The following is a 22,445-nucleotide window of genomic DNA, read 5'->3' as shown; positions in this document are numbered from 1 at the left end:
TTGCCTCCGTCATCACATGGGTGCTCCCTGGATGAGTCTGTTTCTGAATCTCTTCTCTTCATATCAGGACACCATCATATGGCATTAAGGGCCCACCCTACTCCCATGTGGCCTCGTTTTAACTTACCTCATTTCATCTCTAACAACCCTATTTCCAAATAAGCTTGCATTCTGAGGTTCCAGGTGGGACATGAATTTGGTGGCAGGATGGGGGGTAGTCACTATTCAACTCAGTACAACAAGGACATGAAACTCAGGCAGAGGAGGAAGACCGAGAAAACTGAACAGAAAAAACAAAAAGGAGAGAGAGGAGACCAAATCAGAGAATGAGACAGAGGCAGGAGGAGACAGAACTAGAGAGACACAGACAGAGAGATGCAACAGAAAAGAATAAGAAAGAGAAATAGAAAGGTGCTAGTGAGGGGCGCCTGGCTGGCTCAGTCAGTAGAGCATGTGACTCTTGATCTCAGGGCTGTGAGTTCAAGCCCCACATTGAGTGTAGAAATTACTTAAAAATAAGGTCTTTAAGGAAAACAAAAGAAAGATGCTAGTGAGGGAAACAAATATACACATACACACTCCTGCACATCAAGTGTGAGAGGCAGAGAGAAACATTTCTGGTGTTTAAAAAATTACCCCAAATATGCATCTTCTTTCTGTCTAGATGCCCAGGGGGCAGCCCTAAACCTGTTAATGGGACCTGAACTGCACCGTGGAAAGTGATCCAAATATTTTCTTGGGGGTTAATAAGAGGACCCCAGTAAGAGAGACCAGCTAGCTGGGCTCCTAGGAATCCCTTGTGGCTCTCACATTCCTACTTACTCCTACAACTCTGGCTCAAGGGCTTCCAGTTTTAAAGTTGAGAACCTGGATATTGGTCAAAAAAATGTTTTTTTCAAAAAGCCGGTTTCAGGACATCAGGGCAATCTCATGTCCATTCACCTTCTATTGAGAGGAAAATGGACCACCCAGGAGATGTGATGACATTTGCCCCCTAAGGAGCATATGTTCCTGGTCTCTGGCAAGCTGCTAGGTGTCCCTCTGTACCCGTTATTCATCCAACCAGATGTTAATTCCATATCCTGATCTTTTCCAGCTTCCTGGAGTTTCCCAAAGATCTCCAAAGGGAGACTAGTCACTTGAGCATCAGCCAAAACAGACACCAGGGCAGAGGAGTTATAAATTAACAGCAGGAAGGAGGTGTCAGGGCTGGCAGCAGAACACCAGTGTGTGTGTGTGTGTGTGTGTGTGTGTGTGCGCGCGCGTGCGCGCGCACGCAGGCTTTCTTGGAGAAGTAGGTGGAGGCAGAGGAAGTCCATCGGTAGAGACCCAGCCATTTCCATTTCCAAGCTACAGGGCTTTAGAACCCTCTTGTCATTGGAACCCTTTCCTCATGATGGAAAGTCATATACAGCAGACAGACTTTGTGAACTAAGGTCTCCCCTTGCTTTTATGTTCTTTTACCATAGTGAAAATTGAGTTTGGCTTTTGGGGGTAACAGTCCCCATTCTCTCCCCATCATAGAAACCCCCCACTTAAAAAGAGAAAGACATAAGCTTGCAGGTCTCCCCAGGGAAATTCTCTACACCAGCCTGACTTGGCCAGTAGTGTGACTGGGGAGATGTAGGTCAAAGACAGAAAAGCAGTCTCAAGCCAACACAGTCACATTCTTAGCCACTGAGCCATCTCTCTGGAGTAGCAAAGAGAAAGAGCCATCTTCCTGTGTTTCTGCATGTTTAAAGCTTCTGGGCTTCTGGGTTCCCCATCATCTTCCTTCTCATAACAGCAAAGAGAGTGAGGTACACATGCCTATCTACAGGAAAAAACACCGAAAAGGCAATCAGTTAGTAGATATTTATCTCAGATGGCTGTACAATGGAGTATACACCTTGGCTGTCATAGTGGCTGTTACTCATTCATTCATTCTCTTATTTTCTCATTCAATATTTTTCTTCACCACACTTATATTGATCTCTGTTAAGCACTGGAGGTACCAAGATGAAAAAACTCAGTCCCTAATTTTGATTCAGGGTTAGAGCAAAGCAAGGAAAACTCTAGAAGCTGAGATCCCAGCATCATAAACCACAGGAATGGATTCTTCTACTTGAGGGCTGGCCCTTCCCATCTCCTCCGCGAGACGGGGGAAGCTCTGAGCGAAATCACAAAAAAGTGTTTGGGGCTTCTCCCAACTCTGGGTCCCTCCTCTGCCAAGTGTCTAGCACCCCACCCCCCACCCTGGTACCCTAATGACTTAATTCATCCTCACAAGCTGTATCACTCCAACCAGTTGGCGAGACAAAAACCTCAGAGTCAAGCAGCTAAGAGAAGTCTAGAAAAGACTGGAAATTTGGAAGTTTGGAAAGGGCATTGGTTATTCCTGGAATGCTGTCACAAAAGATAATGACTGCCCCAGAGTTCCAGGCTGAAAGAGAAAGAGCCAACAGCCCAAGAGTAGGAGACAATGAAATAAACAGACATGGCTGCTAGCATTTCTGAGTAGTTTGTAATGACTCTCTGTACCTATAGTTTCTCTGCTGAAATATCCCTTGACCTAAGCAATACCTCCCCTGCAGATTTTGACTTCCAGTATATTTTTGTATTTCATGTACAGACATTCTCTTTAGCATCTCATCGGCAATATTCTCAAATGAAAGCAATAGAGACAAACTCCATGGGCTGGTCATGTGTGTGTCGCCTCTCATATTCATTTGCTGCCTTTCCCTTGCTCTGTTCTGTATTTTGGGGAACAACAAGGGCCCCTTGCAGCTGGCCTCTGGGTAGATTCTGCCAGTGGTGCACGGTGGCAGCCTGGCAGTAGGGACCAGGGGAGAAGCAGTATTTTTCCTTTCTTGCTTTGCCTAACGCACCAAACAGGCCAGGCATGATTCAAGCTCCCTCGGGTCAGCCCCAGCCTGTGGGATCTGAAAACATACTTCCTCCCATCTGGACCCCAGTTCTAGAGGTAGCAACAGCGTCCTGCAACTGCTAATCTTTGGGCTGACTCACCATTCCTTGTTTGGCTTTCCAGCTTTTTCCATCACTCTGTATGAAACTCCTGCTATTAAATTCCCCCAATTGAAAGGTCTAGGGTGATTTCTTTTCTCCTATTTGAAACTTGAGGGGAGCCTGGGTGGCTCAGTCAGTTAAGCATCTGCCTTCGGCTCAGGTCACAATCCCAGGGTCCTGGGATGGAGTCCCGCATCAGGCTCCCTGCTCGGCAGAGAGCCTGCTTCTCCCTCTCCCTCTGCCCCTCCCCCTGCTTGTGTTCTCTCTCTCTCTCTCTCTCTCTCTGTCAAATAAATAAAATCTTTAAAAAAAATAAAATTTTTAAAAAAAGAAACTTGATATGTTCTGATTGGTCTAAGCAGAAAAGTAATTTATTAGAAGTATGCTGGGTCATTTGCAGAGCTGCCAGGATCACAGCAAGATCCACAGCCAAAGGTACTCCACAGAAACCACTGTGAGGAGTCCTCAACAGCCACTGGTGAGCACCAGAACTCAGGGCCACTCTCCCAGCACCCCTGGCACAGGCCATTGGCCTTAAACCCTGCTGCCCTTATAAACTAGCTCCCAAATAAAGTCCAGATGGTTTTCTCTGATTGGCTGAGCCTATGTCATTTATCCCACTCTAGCCACAGAAGATTGGAAATTAAGTATCTGGCCTTTATAGCAGAGTCCAGATCTGCTCTTCAGTAAAACTTGGAGGGTCAAAAATTCTTCCAACATAAGAAAGGGGATTTGATGTGGAACTGCCAAAAAAAAAAAAAAAAGGAAAGAAAGAAATATTTATCACAGGCGAAAGATCAGGAGTCAGGGGTTGAGTTGTCATCCTAGGTTCAGCATGTAAAAAAGAGAGTCTCTCTAGGATGATTGGGTTGATGGTGGTAGAAAGACTAGAACCTGTGTGGGAGGCTTTGGTCTATAGGCATAATCATGGGACCTTCCCAGTAGCCTTCAAATTAATATTGGGCAATCAGCATTTATGTCAAATAAGACAGCACAGCTTCCTACCCAGGAATGAGTGTGTATCCAGCCAGCAGCACTTTTCAGATTTGGGCACTAATCAGAGGCTAATCCTTAATTTTGAAACTAATCTTTACCCTGATTCCCCAGCCTGTATCTTTTTCTTATTCCTGAAAACTAAGTCCCCACCTTGTATCTCTGTCCCAACCACTGGGGTCCTGTACTAGCCCTTCCTCCTGGACCCCTGCTGGACAAAGGCATTAACTAGCATCCTCACCCAGTCCCTCTGAGGTTGGGTCTTGCCTCAACCCATCAGTTTTTGTGAAGGGGTCCTCTCTGTCTCTTGCCACACTCTGTCATCCTACAGTCGCCCGTGTCCAAGCATTGCCAACCTGGAATCCTTCCTGTTGCCTGCTCTTCAGAGGCCACTCAACTGGCCAAACAAGGATGCATTTCAGAGTCAGCCAGATCTGGGTTTGAATCCCACTTCTAACACTACATGTCTGACCTTGGTGGGCTCCTATGCTTCCATACTTATAAACTAAGGTTTCTTGTATGGCTCTCAAACCTTAGTATGCAATTATGTTAGTATCTACTGTCCTGGTGCGTTTGTTAAAAGGGCAGATTTCTGGTTGCCACCCCTTAGAGATTTGATTCATTAGATCTGGGGTGATGTTGGTGCAGGTGGCCCACAGACCACACTTGGAGAAACACTGACCCACCAGGTTTCCAGGTCCTGTCCGTTCTTCAAAGGGTTCTGTTATTCATTCAGTCAGCAATTCCCAAGTTTCAGGTAGGCTTGGGATTTGAGTGAGGATTATAACCATGTCCCCTTATGATCTAGCTGGAGAGGTGTACCTTAGACTCCCCCCAACCCCCGCCAGACCTACTATATTAGAATCCCAGAGCAGGAATTACCCTGACACATGCAACTCCCCAAAGTTCCACATGGGTCTCATATACAAACTTCTGGTCCAAAAGCCCTGTATCACTGCTTCTGTACCAGACCCAACTCCAGCTCCCTTCCCACCACAGCTCCCTACCTGCCTGCCCCAGTCCCACCCGTGCTCTTCCCTTCCCTGCAGCCTTACTTGAGAATGGGACCCCTGCTAATACCGATAGATGGTGCTTCCAGCTCCCTGTCAAAGAAGCCATCTCTTCATTTTCTAAGATTTTATCCATGTCCATTTGGCAGAAAAGTAGATTTCATTATGATCATTACCTACATGGACAAGCTGCCAAGATCGAGTAGCTGTTGGTCAATAGCTGCTTTCCTAACTAATAGCTCTTGATGGCCATCTAGAGGAGGTGTGGCCTTCTTACCCACCTAGTCCCCTTTGCTGGCACTCACATATACAAAAACGTGGACCTGGGAGCCCACACACTTTAGGACTTCCATTCTCCCAAGGGAAGCACAGAACATCTGTGGCCAGGACGGGGAAATAAAAGACTGACGTTATCTTCCCAGTTCAGTGCATGCTTCAGCTCCTCCATGGAGCCTTTCCTGGTTTCAGTGCTCTATGTGCTTTCCTTTCTCTGACTTTATACCATGTCACATCACACAGCTTAGCACTGGACTGTGTCCTACTTTGCAATGCTCTCCATCTGTTTTGTTTGCATGCTTTTTGCTTGTCCACAAGATTGCAGCCTCTCCGAGGGTGGGATCCAGGTTCAAGACATCCTCTATAGTTAGTGTCCTCAGCTGCTGCCCCACTCCACTGTGAGGTTCTTGAGCTGATCCTTGATTTGTTCCTCTTTCTGCCTCCCTGATTCACCAAAGGATGTCTCAAACCTGGATCCTGCTCTCAGAGAGGCTGCAATCTTGTGATCCACTTAGTGGGAGAAAGAGGACAAAGAACCCAAGTAGCAGTTGGTATTTAGGACTCAGGCAGCAAGAAGTGGTTGCTCTCCAAGGAATGTTGCCAGTTGGACCTTAAGCAGTGGGTCAGGGGATGATCTGCCAGTCCTGCACATGCAGGGAGAGGTAGGACAAAGCCCTAAGGCACCAGAATGAGCCTCAAGTCAAGTAACCAGCTACAAAGGGGCTAGGTTTCTGGGCAAGAAAACCACCAAAATGACAAAATGGGGTCATTCAGACAGAGAAGAAAGACCTGGCCTAGAAAACCTTAGCAGGTCTTCTGTCCTCCTCCACCACCTGAGGAGACTTCTCCAGGCTTGAGAGTTGACTCCCTTTCTCTCCTGACCGGAGCTCTGTGGCTGGTTCTTCTCTTTGCAGCTGGTCCCAGCTGTCTTCCTAACCCTGTGAATTAGTTCTTGATTCATGAAGTTTCCTTCATCCAAGACTCCAACTTTGTTCCCCTTTGACTCAAGTCTGCAGTGACAGAGGCAGTGGAAGTGAGGTCCTGGCAGGCACTTTGTAACCCCACAGTACTTGGAATTGTGCTAAGTATGTACTTGATGTCTGTCTGTTCCAACACATCAAATACACTCAGCTCACAAAAGTAAGTGCATACCGAAAGGATGTGAAAAATTCCCTGCTGGCAAAGGCGGGCCAGCTTCCCAGTTATCTAAACTTCCCAGTTATCGTCTCTGTCACTCCCTACTTCCCCCCTTCAGATCAAGGAGACCTGGGTTCAAATCTGCCACTTACTAGCCTGGAACCTTGCGTGAGTTATTTAACCTCTCCAAAAGATGGAGATAATAAATCCTGTGGGTAAGAGGCCTCTGCCCCCAATCCCTGGGTGCCAACTGGTCAGCTTGCTACAAATGTGCCTCATGCATCAAACAGTAGGATCTGAGAATTGGTGCTCATTGAATACTTACTGACTTGACCATCTGACTTGTGATTAAGGATATCAAACTGTAGACCCATTCACTGCGAGTGGGAGGACAACCAGCATAATATTTCTGGGCAATGGGGATGTCATAGTTCAGTATTGGTGGGAAGAGCTGACAGAATGTGGACAGCTGAACTATTTGCAAGGCGAGGCACAAACTCTCTTAAAAGATGAATCACCATATAAATATGTAATGTAAAAGCAGCATTAAGGCATGAGTCATGCTCCACTAATGGATGAAAGGATGGTGGAGGGGGCACCAAGGGGGCAGAATGATGAAGAAGCAAGGATCTTTCTGCTCAGGCTACTGCCCCCACACTCTCCTTCAAGGTCTGAGTATGTTTTAAACTACTTTACTGTTAACTTATACAAACAAATAGCAGGTGCCTGGTGGAAGAAGAAAATAATGATTCAAGTGTAAGACTCATTTTCCTATTGATTTCCTTTCTCTTTACTTCCTTTTGACCTCAGGAGAGAAGGCACAAGTCTCACTATTCAAAGAAACCATAACTCAGTCCAAACTCACGGACTTTAAGAAAGTGCTTAATATTTTTCTTCTTATGTCCCAGGGAACTACATTTCAGGCGTTTAATCATCTTTACAGCCCCCAGATATTTGAGATTTATGGGAAGCATTTAAACTCAGTAGGAAAAAATGAAAACAGTGTGTCCTAAATTCAGGGTAAATTTCTACTCTTGGTATGGGTGTTAATTTATGATTTGACAATGATTTCAAGGCTTTCTCTCATATCCTCTGAGGCTTGTATTTTCTTATTATTCAACCTGGTTTTATTCTCAGTGTCAAATGAATCACACATTCAATCACACAGAGCATAATGTCCCTTGCCCCATACACATAACCAGAGTCTTAGTCTATGGAGTTATGAACCCTGTGGGAAGAAGGCCAAAGTAGTCCCTGTGGTATCTCATTCCCCGCTGGTGATGAAAATGCCTAATCCTACAAAGGACTGATTCTTTTTTTTTTTTTACTGAGATATAATTGATATACAATATTATATTAGTTTCAGGTGTACAACATAGTGATTTGACATTTGTATACATTGAGAAATAGTCACCACGATAAGTCTAGTTACCATCTGTTACCGTACAATGTTAATACAATGCTATTGACCATATTCCCCATACTGTACATTACATTACCATGAATTGTTTATTTTGTAACTGGACTTTTGTCCTTCTTAATCCCCACCTTGATACCCCCTCCCCACTGGCAACCACCAACCTATTCTCTGTATCTATGAGTCTGGGTTTTATTTCATTTTGTTTGTTTTGTTTTATTCCACATGTAAGTGAAATCATGTGGTATTTGTCTTTCTCTGTCTTACTTATTTTACTTACCACAATACACTCAGGGTCCACCCATGTTGTCTCAAATGACAAGATTTTATTCTTTTTGTGGCTGAGGAATATTCCATAGTATATATACCACATCTTCTTTATCCATGCACCCATCGATGGACACCTACATTGCTTCCATATCTTTGCTATTGTAAATAATGCTGCAATTAACATAGGGGGGTGCATATGTCTTTTTGAATTAATGTTTTTGTTTTCTTCAGATAGATACTCAGCAGTGGAATTTGCTGGATCATACGGTAGCTCTATTTTTAATTTTTGGAGGAAACTCTATACTGTTTTCTATAGTTGCTGAACCAATTTACATTCCCACCAACAATGCACCAGCGTTCTCTTTTCTCCACATCCTCACCAACACTTGCTATTTCTTGTCTTTTTGATACTGGCCATTCTGACAGGTGTAAAGTGAATCTCATTGTGATTTTGATTTTTATTTCCCTGATGATGAGTGATGTTGAGCATCTGTATGTATTAGTTTATTGGCCATCTGTATGCCTTTTCTGGAACAATGTCTAGTCAGATGAGCTGACCATTTTTTAATTGGATTCTTTGGGTTTTATTGTTACTGAGTTTAATGAGTTCTTTATATATTTTGGATATGAGCCCCTTATTGGATATATGATTTGCAAATATCTTCTCGCATTCAGTAGTTTGCCTTTTTATTTTGTTGATAGTTTTCCTTCAGTGTGCAAAAGCATTTTAGTTTGATGCAATCCCAATTGTTTATTTGGGCTTTTGTTTTTCTTGTCTGGGGAGACCAATCCAGAAAGATGTTGCTAAGGCTGATGTCCAAGAGTTTCCTGCCTATGTTTTCTTCTGGGAATTTTGTGGCTTCCAGTCTTACATTCAAGTCTAATCCATTTTGAGTTTTATTTTTTTGTATATGGTGTAAGATATGTGCCAGACCCTCTAATGGGCTTTTCCTCACTATTTTATTTTATCTGCTAAATAAACAACTTATGAAAATATTATCTTACTTCCACAAAAGATAAACTGAAACTTAAAGAGATTAAGAGAATTAACTCATGCTACTTAGCTAGTAAATTGCAGAGCTGGGATTCAGATCCTAAATTCAAGAGTCCCCTACCCCAGCACTTTTCCACTGGTAGGCTTTCAGCTCCTGGAAGCCGTTTGTATTGATACTCACACTCTTTCCTGAGCAGGAGTGTACAGTGGTGGGCATGCTACACTTTTCTCCACCCTCACTGCCTCTGCTGCTTCTGACCACCTGCCGCCCCAGGGAAGGATAAAAGCTGACCTAGCACGCTGCTTATCGCCACAGGCTCCCTGGGGAACAGACCGACTGACACACCGCCTGCTACCATCTTGGAACAAGGCACTCCCCGCTCTCAGAGACCCAGAGCCTCTCAGCAGCTTTGCCTCGCTCTTGACTCTACAGAGCCACTCCTCAGGGATGAGGTTGTAGACGGGAAGGATCTGGACTTGGGTCCCAGTGAAACTCACCACTGGACTACTGCTTGGAGCCAATTCTTCTCCATCCTCCTACCCATTTAGGGAAGACCCCTGCAGAGGCCTGGGAGAACAGAGTCTTCTTAGTTTGTAATAATTCTGCTTCTTATGATGAGCATGATCCATTCAGGGGCAAGGAAACTGTGAGTTCAGGGCTAAGCCGCTATTGCAACGCTTGAGTGCTTGAGAAGCAGGAAAAAAAGCCAAATCATGCTTTAACACACCAATATTAGCCAACAGCCTCATATAAGCCCAGAAAGTCCCAATGAAGCCAGATGACACTCTTCGCAACCCCAGTGGTCATTCATTCACGTATTCATCATTCAGAGATTGTCACGGTGGCTCAGCCCCTTTCCCATCCTGGTCATCAGCCACCTGACCAACTGGCTTCGAGACCGGCTACGGGAAGAGCTGCCAAAAGTCGCTCACAGGCGTGCCAGGAAGATAACTCCTTGCTCTCTGCCTCCCTCACTTAGCTTTTCCAGGAAGAAAGGGTTAACGCAGGAGCTCCTGAGACACGCAGGTCTCATGACTCACAAGGTAGCGCAAGGTATCGAGGCGTCAGAACCTACCTGCCTCAAGTCCAGTCAAATCTCTGTCACTCTCTGACCACGCAGAGGGCCAGCTGCCAGTCAGAAGGGCTAAGAGCTGAAGCATAAAGCTGCTACAAGTTAATAAGGAAAAGACAAGCACACTGTCGTAGGTTAGATTGTGTCCCCTCGCCCGCCCCAGAGAAGAAAGGTATGTTCAGATTCTATCCCCTCCACCCCACCCCAGTCCCTGTGAATGTGACCTTTTCTGGATTAGGGCCTTTGCGGAGGTAATCAGGTTGAGATGAGGTCACACTGAATTGTGGTGGGCCCTAAGCCAGTGACTGGCATCCTTAGAAGAAGAGGAAGATGGGGAGACACACAGACAAGCGCAGATGGAAGACAGAGGCAGAAATCGGAGTGAAGCAGCTCCACACCAGGGCACGCCGAGGAATGCCGGCAACCACCACAGGCGAGGAAGAGGAGGAAGGGTCCTCCCTTAGAGGCTTCAGGGAGAGCGTGGCCCTGCCCGATGTTTTGATTTCAGACTTCCCACCTCTGGAATGATGAGAGAATAAAGGACTATTGGTTGAAGCAGCCCTGGGAAACTATACACATACCATGGTGGGGGGAGGGGGGTGTGATATGAAAAAGCAAATCATGAAAGACAAAATGCAAATACAATAAAAGCGTAGCCAGTGTTCAGCCTCAATGGTCACAAAAGAAACGTGACTTAAAACAATGGTATGCCCTCTTTACTTTTCAGATGGCAACGATGAAAAAGGGTAACAGTGCCTAGTGTTGGCAAGAGGGTGGGAAATGGACATCCACATGCTGCTACTGGGAATACGTGGGAACAAATCTTCCAGAGACTAATCCAGTCATATCCACTAGAAGCTGTAATCATCATCATATCCAAGGAAGTCATTAGGGAAGTGTGCAAAGATCTATGCATAAGACGATTTTTTTTTTTTTAAGATCTTATTTATTTATTTTTGCAAGAGAGAGAGAGTGTGAGAGTGAGCAGGAGCAGAGGGGTGGGACTGGGGGAGAGAGGCAGAGGGAGAAGCAGGCTCCCCACTGAGCAGGGAGCCCGATGCGGGGCTCGATCCCAGGACCCTGGGATCATGACCTGAGCCGAAGGCAGACACTTAACCGACTGAGCCAGCCAGGTGCCCTGCATAAGACTATTTTCATTAAGGCACGGTATATAATCGCAAAGGAAAGAAATTTCAAGTTCAAACAATAGGAATTGTTTAATAATTTGTTATGTTCACACAATAAAATTACTATGCAGCCATTAAAAATGATGATGGTGACTATATATATTTTTTAACTAGTCTTCTTTTACTGGCTGTTCATTCTCAATTAGGATACGAAAGGATTCAGGGGTGCCGGCAAAGATGGTCAGGATTACAGCGTGCACCCTTCACCCCCCTCTTCAGTGGTATGTGCGTGGCTGGGCATGTGTGGGTTTTGTGGAAGAAAAGCCATAGTTGAGAGGCAGGTAAGCCAGCGCCATAGAAACTGCAGTGATGCTCCGTTTCTTCACACCAACATCCTGGTTGTAATGCCAGTGGTAAGTAACCCCTTTGAAATGCTCCAACAGTGCCCTTAGGGGTGAAATTCCACATCAGTATCCAGCTTGGCAGCTCCCTTGTTTTGACATCCTGAGTTTCTACTTCACTGGCATGATTGATGCCATCTTGGAGTCCTGGGTGTCAGCTGTCAATGTCGATCTATATTTATCGACAAGGAGAGACGTTCATCTACGTTGCCAAGTGAGAAAAGCACAAAATAGTCTAATATAATTGTGTGTATGTTTGTGTGTTGAGAGAGAGACCTAGGATATATAGTATGTTAACTGTCTGCTGGCCTTATGAATCATTTGGCTTTTGAATTTTCTAATTTTTCTAAAATGAAAATATTTTTTTAAATTCCAGTGTAGTTAACATACAGGGCTATGTTAGTTTCAGGTGTACAATATAGTGATCCAATAGGTTCATACATTACTCGGTGCTCATCACGACAAGTGCACTCCTGATCCCCATCACCTACTTCCTCCATCCCCCTCCCACCTCCCCATCAGGTTGTTCTCTATAGTGAAGGGTCTGTTTTTTGGTTTGTCTCTTTTTTCCCCTGTGTTCCTTTGTTTTGTTCCTTAAATTCCACATATGAGTGAAATCATATGGTGTTTGTCTTTCTCTGGCTTATTTCGCTAAGCACTGAAAATAAATTACTTTTTAAAAATAAATGTATGTTATACGCAAACAATGAATCATGGAACACTACATCAAAAACTAATGATGTATTGTATGGTGATTAACATAATATAATAAAATTTTTAAAAAAAGAAATGAACAAAATAAAACTTTGTGACATTTGCAAAATAAATAAATAAATAAATAAAAATGTATGCCTCAAAGGAATGAAATGGATTTGAGTACCACTTCTCCATACTCCTGGAGGAGGGCCCTGGGGTGCCCTGTCTACACCGCTGGGCTCAGCACAGGGCCTGGACCACCCAGAGCAGGCCATAGTACGGACTAGGCCAAGTACACACCATATTCATCTGCCTGCTTCGTGACTTTGCTGCAAACCTTGAACACACGGTCCCAGACCTCCTTCTTTTGCCCCCAAATCAATCAGTTCTTCCTTCAGCCCCCATTTTGGGGGTTTTCTGTTCCTCTTTACTGTATCACCCTAACTTCGAACCGGCTCTAGTAACAGCAGCAGAGCTTCCAGCCCCTTTCATGTTGCAGCCCGGCCACCTGTAGAAAGGGCCCTTTTCCCCACCACAGCACGAGCCCCCCGAAGGCAGGGCATCTGTCCTCTGCAGCTCCGGAGCCCAGCACTGAGCCTGACCCACCTATGCTTATTGAATTGAATAACACAATTTCCAGAACAGAAAGGGACTTGGCAACCAATCACAATCAACTCTCTCGTTTCATAGGTAAGGAAATGAAAGGCCCAGAACACTGAATTGACTCACCTGTGGCAAAATCAAACAGGAAGCTAGACCTCCTGACTCCTAGACAGTGTTCTTCCTACTACACCACACCAACTTTCTAAAGAAGAAACGGGCCACGGAACACCTCCCTCCCCCACCCCCACCATAGTGTCAGAGGAAACTGAGCACTTCCCTCGCGATCCTCAGGAAGCCTGGTGCCTCCACTGGACTCCTCCTGCCTTCTCCTTCCCACATGTCTATCCTTCAGGCCCTTTCAACGGGAGCAAGCTTCTTTACCCAGTGCCTTTCCCTGAGTCCTGACTCTGCCCTTTGCCAGTCCTCCTTTCCCTGGCCTGCCTCATTCGGTCCTTCTTCAATGTCCTTCTGCCTTCTGACCTCATTTCTTGGAACCCCTCCACCTTCCCCCACCTCAGCCTCAATCCTGAGTTGACCACCTGTGTCCAATGGGCCCAGACAAAGTGGATTTTGCCATGATGTGCCTTCAGGCCTCACATTCCACCTTCCAGGCCCATGTTCACACCTATGTACCACCCCCCCCCCACCCCCTTGCAGGATCTAGTGAGCACTCAGCTTTCCCTGCGGGTCACAGCTCCTACTGTCTCAGCTTCAGCCCAAATGTGAGTGCTCCTGACCCCTTTCCCTAAGTACCGCCATCGTGCACCTGCACAGAATCCCTCTCACTCCTGCCGTTCCCCCATGGCGGCAACCAGCCCAGCCTCTCACCCCCAAATGCAGGGCCTGCTTCATTTCCTCTTTCATCTGCTGAGATGTGAAAACTCTGTCTCTCAGAAAACTCACCAGGACTCTTAGGGGCAACAAGACCTCTGTTACCACTTACTACGGTTCAGTTTTAACCCCCGGTGTTACCCATGGGCGAGAAAAGAGGTCAGGACAGAACTCAGGAGAGGACGAAAGGCAAATGAGGACATCGGCTTCCACTTGAGCTCCACAGAAGCCAAGCTTCTCAGGGATCCTGCGAGACGAGACAGGGAAGGGAAGCCAGGCTGGCAGGACTGAGAGCCCTCTCCCTGCTTCACCCAGAGCAGCTCCACACTTAAGTTTTTCATCTATTTGGAATACCTTCAAATTGTATTTAGTAAAGGGCCACCATTGTTAAAATCCAGGTTTAAAAATACACCAATCTGGGACACTAGAGGAAGAATGGAGGTCAGGTTAAGGCAAAGGTTCCGTTTTCATGACTGGAATGTACAGTCATTCTTTCATTCAACCGATGATCTGGGTCACTACTATGCGCAGGTGGTAAGCTGAGGTCGGGCTGACCTGACTCATAGCAGAGACAGGAATACCTGACACTCAAGTTAGGATGGCTTCTGAGGATTGGGAGCCTGCCTTGGACTGTGTTCCAGTTTTCAAACAAGCCACCTCCAATGCAGGGCTGAAAACAACACCGATCATTTCTTTTGCTCACAAATGTGCAGCTTGGGCAGGGTTGGGAGGAGACAGTTCATCTCCACTGTGTGCAAAGAACCCTTCAAAGGCTCGCTCCATGTGTCTGGTGGTGACGCTGGCCATTGGCTGGGACCTCAGCTGGAACTGTCAGCTGACACACCTAAATGGGGCTGTCCGCATGCCTGCCTGCTTCCTTGTGGTGTGGGGGCTGGGTTCCAGGAGTGAGCAACCCAAGAGAGAGAAAGTGAAAGTTGCCAGTTTCTGAATGCCTGGGCCCAGAAGCTAGCACATTGCTACTTCCCCTATAATCTACTGGTGAAGGAGTCACAGAGCCTAGATTCAATGACACCAGCTATGGAGAGAAAGAGTGGTAAGGGTTGTAAACCCAGCTAACCTCGACTCTTTCCTCCAGAAAGTATCATGGTTGCAAATGTGGGCTGTGGTACTGTTCACCCTGGACACCTGCATGGCCCTGTGCACCAACACGCAATATGCTTATGCCCTCTGCCTAGGGCAGCTCTTCATCAACTGAACATGGCTACCTTCCCCGTGCCCAGTTCCAAGAATTACCTCGGCCCCAGACTAAGTATTCTCATTTTTCTCATGCACTCCTTAACTGATTTGATTCCTAGGCCCTTTTACCAAGCTGAACAGCATCCCTGGGAAATGTCTGCCCTTGTCAATGTTCCTTGGGAAATGTTACACTCAGTGCTCACATCACCGACCAGCACCATGCGCCACCGGGCATTATCACCTCTCCATCAATGGACACAGGCTGGTGTCTTCAGCAGTTTCTGGTTCTGTGAACACATACTGAGTTTGCAGGAGCCCAAAGCCTGCTCTCCGTGCTGCTATTGAACTCTGGCTCCTCTTTCATAACAATGCAATTCTACAATTGCTAAGAGGACAGCCTGTGCTAAAGCAGCAGACAGGACCAGAGAGTGAGACTTCACATTGCCCGCGGAAGGGAAAAGTCAGGTGCACACACCATCTTCCTCTCTCGAGGGCCCTTTCACTAAAGCTTCCTGTTGCCAGAGGGATTGCAAGGAGCACAGGCAGGGAGTGAGCAATTGCCTGCGTAGTGATGTTCCCCAAGTTTGAAATGCACAACAGGACCACGAAATCATCTTGACAGATGCCAATATCTGATTTCGCTTCTCCATGCAAACCAGCCAGCCAACTCCCTCCCAAGTAAGAGAGGGCACATCCAAGCAAAGATTTGGCTCCTAAACTGACAGGTGGTGGCACAGGGCTAGATTTATTTAGAAATACCTAATTAAGCTCCAGAGTAAACTAGTCATCAAGGTGTTTAATTGGCAGTATGTGACCATTAGGAGCTAATTAGGTTGTTGCCTCATACTTTGATTAATGTTTGTCATTCGGCCACTGCATGGCTGGTGCAAGTTTAAAGAAAACAGAAGGCCCAGCTGGACAGTCCCTAGACCGTGGTCCTAACTGTTCCCAGCACCGAGGCACAGTTGGCAGATGGAGCAACGTGTGGGACCGTGCAGCTCATCCCATGGCCCAAGCCCCAAAAGTTCCTTGCAATCCATTTAGTAAGTGGTGATTGAGGCTCCACTCCATGCCAACCAGGTGAACAGAGAGGGTAGTGCAGAGACTGGCTAAGCCTAGGTTCAAATCCTCCCTCCGCCTCTTACTACCTGTGTAGCCACGCGCTACCTGGCCTTTCTGAGTTGCAATTTTCTTCTCTGTGGAATGAAGACAGGTAACACCTACCTCACACAGCTGTTGCTTTAAAATAAAAATCAAATATCCTCAATCTTGTGTTCAAAACACTACAGTGACTTCCCAGTTCAAAGTAAAAGCCAAAGCCCTCACAGTGACATGAAAAGCTTTCCATAATCTACCCCCTTCCTTTGTTCCCCTCCCTCCTGTCACCCTAACTTCTTCTCCTACAACTTTCTCTTCTCTATCCTGGCTCTGGCCACACTGCTCTTCCTGTTGTTCCTTGGACACACCAAGTCCTCTCCTGCCTCAGGGCCTTTGCACTTGCTGTTCCCACTGCCTATAATATCCTTCTCTCCAAATGTCCACATAGTTCATACTCTCAGTCTTTGCTCAAGTCACCTTTTCAAAGAGCCCTTCTCTGACTTCTCTATTTAAAATTCCTACACTCTTCCCACCTAAAATAAAAAGCTGGCAAGTACTGTCCCCCATTCCTGCTTTATTTTTCCCATTTAATGCCATCTAACATGCAATATATTTCAATATATTGTGCTTACTTATTATTTGGAATGCCTACTCGGCTCCAGTATAGAAAGTAAACTCCATGATAGCAGAAAAAATGTTCTGTCTGTTTTGCTCCAGCTGCATTTCCATGCCCAGAACAGTGCCTGGCCCATTGGCAGGCACTTGATAAAAATCTGTTGAATGAATGAATGAGCAAGCATTAAATGAGATAAAGCATGAAAAGTGCCCTGTGCATATTGATGTCCCTTAACACGCATTTCCTTCCCTTGGCTCTGCAATAAGAACTGGTTTCTCTGCCTTTAAGGACCTCATATCCACCCGGGGAACAACTCATCACAGGTACCTGCTCTACAAATAACCTTCCACCCACGCACCAACAGGGGAGCAGAGGAAGGATGGACAAGAGCCCCCTTGTGGCAAGATTGAGTTGTTGCAATCAGCAACCCACAGGATTTGTGGAGCCCCGGCTGTAGGCGGCACACACTGCCGGCCGGTAAGAAACTGATAGTCTAGGGCTCAGCAAATTCCCTGTAAAGGGCCATAGAGTAAATATTTTCAGCTTTACAGGTCATACAATCTCTGCTGTAACTACTCAGCTTTGCCATTGCAGCCTGAAGGCAGCCATTGGACCTTCCAAGGAATGGCGGTGACGGTATTCCAATAAAACTTCATTTATGGACACGAATACTTGAATTTCATATCATGTTCTTGTATCATAAAATATTTGTGCATGTGTCATAAAACATTATTCTTTTTTTTTCAACCATTCAAAAATGTGGAAACTGTTCTTCGCTCACAGGCCATACAAAAACAGTCCGTAGACCAGACTTGGCCCGTGGTCGAGATAGAAAAAAAAGAAAAGAAAATCCTGTTGCTTATAACTAAGGCTTAAAATATAGTGCTACAGACTCAATCTCACAGATGTTCATGGGAGGTAGGAGGAACTAGACTGGAGCTGTCAGGAAGGTGTTGGGGAAGAGGCGGGACTGAGGCCAAGCGCTGAGATGGGGGGGCGGGGTGCGGTGGACTAAGGGAAGGAAGGGAAACTTCCCTAGCATGAGCAGTAACAGTAGTAATGCTAATAACAATAATGGCATCTTACTGATACACAGGATGGAGCAAAGCCCAGCTCCTAGCATTAACTTAACCTTCAGAGCAACCCTACTAGGAAGTAAATTTGCCTCCTTTTCAAATGGGGAAACCAAGACTCGGAGGGCTCATAATTTGCTCAAATATGTACAGTCAGAAGCAGAGACAGAATGTTGGTGTAGGCGGTCTGCCTCCAAAGCCCATCCTCCCTCCCCCTAGATTCCACACTTTGATCTAGATTCCCTCCCATTTCCTATGATCAGATGCAGCTCTGTCCCTGGTGTGCCTGTATTCATGTAAATAACCATTTCCTAAATACATTCAATGAAAAATCAATTACATAGCAAAGTGGCTGAGGTTTGGATAAACAACCTAATTGTTCCCTCTGGGGCTGCTGGCTGAGCAATCCCTGCAGAGAGAAGAAAGAGCTCTTAACATTTATTAAGAGCTCCACCTCAGGCAGTGAATATGCATTCCCTTCCTCCTTGATGGGTGTGGGTCAGAGCCTCTGTGGCCAAGCCCCCGCAGCATCCCAGGGACGACCATCACGGTTGGGCTAAATGACAACCCCATGTTCAAAGTAGACCTCTAACTAAGGCAAACTCAAGAACTTTTCCCCCAGGGGTGCCTGCCAGGTGCCCTACTCAAAGATGAACACCAAGCTGCCTTCCTCTGATTGACTGAATTATACCCCTCCAGGAAGGCCCCTGTGGTTACACCACAAATTGCCCCATATGAGTTCTGTTCTCCTATGCTTAAAATTTTGCAATTAGACTTTTCTTCTTTTGGATCAGGACACTGTCCCTAGTTAATATACAAACATACCAAGAAGGTGTATTCCATCAAACCTTACCAATCTTTAATACTTTACTGTGAATTAGTTTTCAGAAACTTTCAACAAGACAGGTAATTCAAATTGAGTAATTGGCTAGAGAAGATGTAGAATCTGGGTTTAGGGCATGGTAGGGGAGGGCTGAAGACAGGAAAGTGGCCTTTGGCAAGGGATACCCTGAAAGGAAGGTATGGTGTTCAGAAGCACTGAACTTGCATGGGCTTTTCATTTCTTTTTCTCCCCACCCCATCCCCAATTAGCTATCATCATCAGTCATTATTGTGAGCCAGGCATGGTGGGTGGCTGGTGATGCTTGAAGAAGTAAGATACAGTTCTTAACCTGAGACTCAAAAATAATTACAACAGCATACAATAACTGCTGTAAGAACACAAGAGCTCATTTATCAGTTCTGGAGTAAAGTGATCCAAGGTCTGGCCATCTGACTATCCCAAGGTCTTGGGATAACGGAAGGAGCCCTGAATAGGGAGTCAAAAGAGAAAGGTTCTAATCTGGTTTCTGTATGTGTATTTGCTGTATGACCTTACATGAGGACCTTCCTCTCTGGGGGCCTTGGTTTACTCATTCATTCATTCATTCAACTTTGTGCCAGTGTTGTGCTAAGCTCTGGGGATGAATACTGTGACTACATAATAGATACTATTTCTTCTGCTCTCATAGGTTTTGTAGTCTACTGGGGGAAACAGACATGAAAGAAATAATTTCACAGATAGTTTCCCTATAAAATGATGAAGTTGGTCTAGACCAGAGGCTTTCAACCCTGGCTACAGATTGGAATCAACTGGGAAACTCTAGAAGAGAAAATAAGATGACTATCTGGACATTACCCCAAAGATTACAATTCAAACTGAGAGGGCTCTGGCACAGATATTTTTATAAGCTCCCCCAAGAGACTCTAAAGTGTGTTAGAGGGTTGAGAATCATCGACTTAGACAGTATCTAAAACTTCTTCCTGCCCTAACATTCTCTCAGGCTTTTATATTCTATGGATAATCTAATACATATATGTGTATTTCTGTATATATGTACGTGTGAGAAAGAGAGACAGAGGTACGCAGACATAGAGAGAGAAGGAGACATAGCAAGCGATCAAGACCATGTAGCATATGGGCAAAGACAAAACACCGGAGACCAGTGGGAAAATAACACACATCAACATTGCCCAAACTTGGCCTGAGGAATGTTCAATTGGATATTTGTGCAGAGACTATTTGTCTACTCAATATTCTTTCTTCTTCGGTTATAAAACTCTGATTTAATTAGGGCAGCCATGTGCCCAGCTCTAAATTCGTATTTGCCAGCCTCCGTGGCAGCCACATGTGACCAGTGAAATGCCAATAGGAGTCATGGGATGGAACTTCCAGGAAATCTCCTTAAGGGGGTAGATGCTCACCAAGGGAGCATATCCTTTATGCCCTTTGCCTCTTCCTCCAACTTCCTGACTGGAACAAGTGTGTGATGGCCAGCACATTACTGGTCACCTGGACCCATGTAGTGACTTTGAGGATGGAAATAATGAACTAAGGATATCAGAGCAGAGAAATAAAAGCAGCCTGGACTCCAGATGATATCATGAGGTCACAGTCACTCGGACTGCCTACTTCTGGATTTCTTTTATGTAAAATAAAAACTTAACTTTGTTTAAGTGACACATCAGAGATTATTTGACTCTGATATGGGCATTCTATAGGGAAAAAAAGAAAAGAACTCCTTCAAATAAGTTTGGGAAATATTGCACACCACAGTATAGTTCCCCCACCTTGCCTGTCAAGACTACCATTGCACATTTGCCCATATTAAAGGTTCATAACAAAGAAGCCTGTTCACTTTATCCAACCTGGCATTTCAAAACCTGGCCTACCCTACACTCCCTTCCCACAACACATATACACTCAAGCACAGCACATAAAGCATCTCTTAATTTTGCATGAAACTAATCTTCTTCAGTGCATTATTTGAGAATCTTTAACATAAATGCATCAATATTCACCTGTTGAAATTCCGGAATACCTAACATCTGAGCATTAATAGAAAACATCAATCAAATGTTTCATATCAGATGTCACAGAGCAACCCATTATGGTTTTTTTTCCACTTAGTTGTTGGTGCATCAAAGAGACAAAATCACAAGTGCCCTGCTCAGAAACACCTCCAACAACCCAAATCCAAAATGGCCCCAATGAGTGTTCTCCCTCTAGCTGTCAATTGCTCCCACCTTGTCTTCTGCTCTCGGCACCATGATGTGTACTGACCTGTGTTTTCTCACTTTGGCCCACCTGGAAGGCTTCCAGGAATGTAAACAAAAATCAAAGTTGCCCAAGAACTAGCTTTCAGAATGAAGCTCTGTTTACAAAACCATTTCTCTGGCAGACCTAGGAGAATACAAATTACCCAGCCATTAGCTTCTCCTTCATGATAACTAACTGTGAGTGCACACGTACACACAGCCTGACCAACTCAGCCTGGGCATTTGATTTGGCCATTTCAAGAGTTCCAAGGAGGTCACCTGTATCTTTCCCACTTAAACTCCTGTAACAGGTAACAAGTCCTTTCATTTCATAAGAAGCTTAAGCTGAAAAAACTCCTGTGAAAAGGGACACTTAACAAATTCACTAAAAGTATAAATTCCTGATACTCTTTCCTAAGAACTGATTTTGCCAGAGTGGTGGTTCTCCACCCCTTTACTTTTAACCTATTTGTGTCTTTATGTACAAAGTGAGTTTTTGTAGAGGACACAGTTGGGTCTTGCTTTTTTTTTTTTTTTTTTTGTATCCACTCTGATATTCTCTGTATTTCAATTCATATATGTAGACCATTTATATTTAAAGTGATTAATGATGTAGCTCAACTAATATCTACCTCTTTTTCAACTGTTTGCAAATGTTACACATGTTCTTTGTTCCTTATTTTTCTGCCATTTCAGTTTTTCATTTTATTTTATTTTTTAAAGATTTATTTTTTATTTGAGAGAGAGCTGGGGAGGGGGCAAAAGGGGGGGAAGAATATCAAGCAGACTCCCCGCTGAGCATGTAGCCTGATGCAGGGTTCAATCTCACGATCCTGAGATCACTACCTGGGCCAAAACCAAGAGTTGGACACATAACCGACTGCGCTACCCAGGTGCTCCTCTGCCATTTTGGTTTTAACTAAGTATTTTGCAGGATTCCATTTTCTCTCCTCCTTTAGCATGTCAGTTATATCTCTTTAAAAAATATATATTTTTAGCAGTTGCTCTAGAGTTTGCATTATACATTTATAACTCACATAAGTCTACTTTCAAATATCACTGTATCACTTCACTGGTAGTGTTAAGTTCCTTCTAACAGAGTATTCCCCACTCCTCCTCTGGCTCTTACAACATTGCTATAGTTCATTTCGTTTAATCATATACTGTAATCATGCCAGGCATTGTCACTAGTATTACTTTGAACACTTATCTATTGGATCAAGTGAGAATAAGAACAACAAAAGATTTTATTTTCCCTTCACTTATTCCTTCTCTGATACTCATTCTTTCTTGTTATAGATCCAGTTTCTGACCTATCGTTTTCCTTCTCTCTGAGAAAATCTTTTAACATCTCTTTCAGAGCAAGTCACTGACAATGAATACCCTCAGCTTTTGTCTAAGAAAGCCTTCATTTCTCCTTCCCTTGTGAAGGATAATTTCACTGGATGTAGACTTCTAGGTTGGTGGGGTTCTTTTCTTTCAACACTTTATTTCACTGCTCTCTTCTTGTTTGTATGATTTCTGACACCTCCATATTAATTCTTATCCT

At 44.9% G+C, this 22,445-nt stretch overlaps 1 long non-coding RNA gene across 3 annotated transcripts in view; it reads right to left on the bottom strand.

Annotated features, from left to right (window-relative positions):
* Nucleotides 1–11,374: 11,374 nt before the first annotated feature.
* Nucleotides 11,375–22,445, bottom strand: part of LOC118549190 (uncharacterized) — a 41,033-nt gene continuing 29,962 nt past the window's right edge. For all 3 annotated transcript variants that reach the window (XR_013449887.1, XR_004923971.2, XR_013449888.1), the window contains 2 exons: nucleotides 16,762–16,902; nucleotides 11,375–11,876 (listed from right to left, as the gene is read on the bottom strand). This is a non-coding gene — a long non-coding RNA (uncharacterized LOC118549190). The remainder of the gene's footprint in view (nucleotides 11,877–16,761; nucleotides 16,903–22,445) is intronic.

The sequence above is a fragment of the Halichoerus grypus genome, chromosome 7 (assembly GCF_964656455.1).
Source record: "Halichoerus grypus chromosome 7, mHalGry1.hap1.1, whole genome shotgun sequence".
Lineage (NCBI taxonomy): Eukaryota > Metazoa > Chordata > Mammalia > Carnivora > Phocidae > Halichoerus > Halichoerus grypus.
This window is presented reverse-complemented; position numbering and strand designations above follow the sequence as displayed.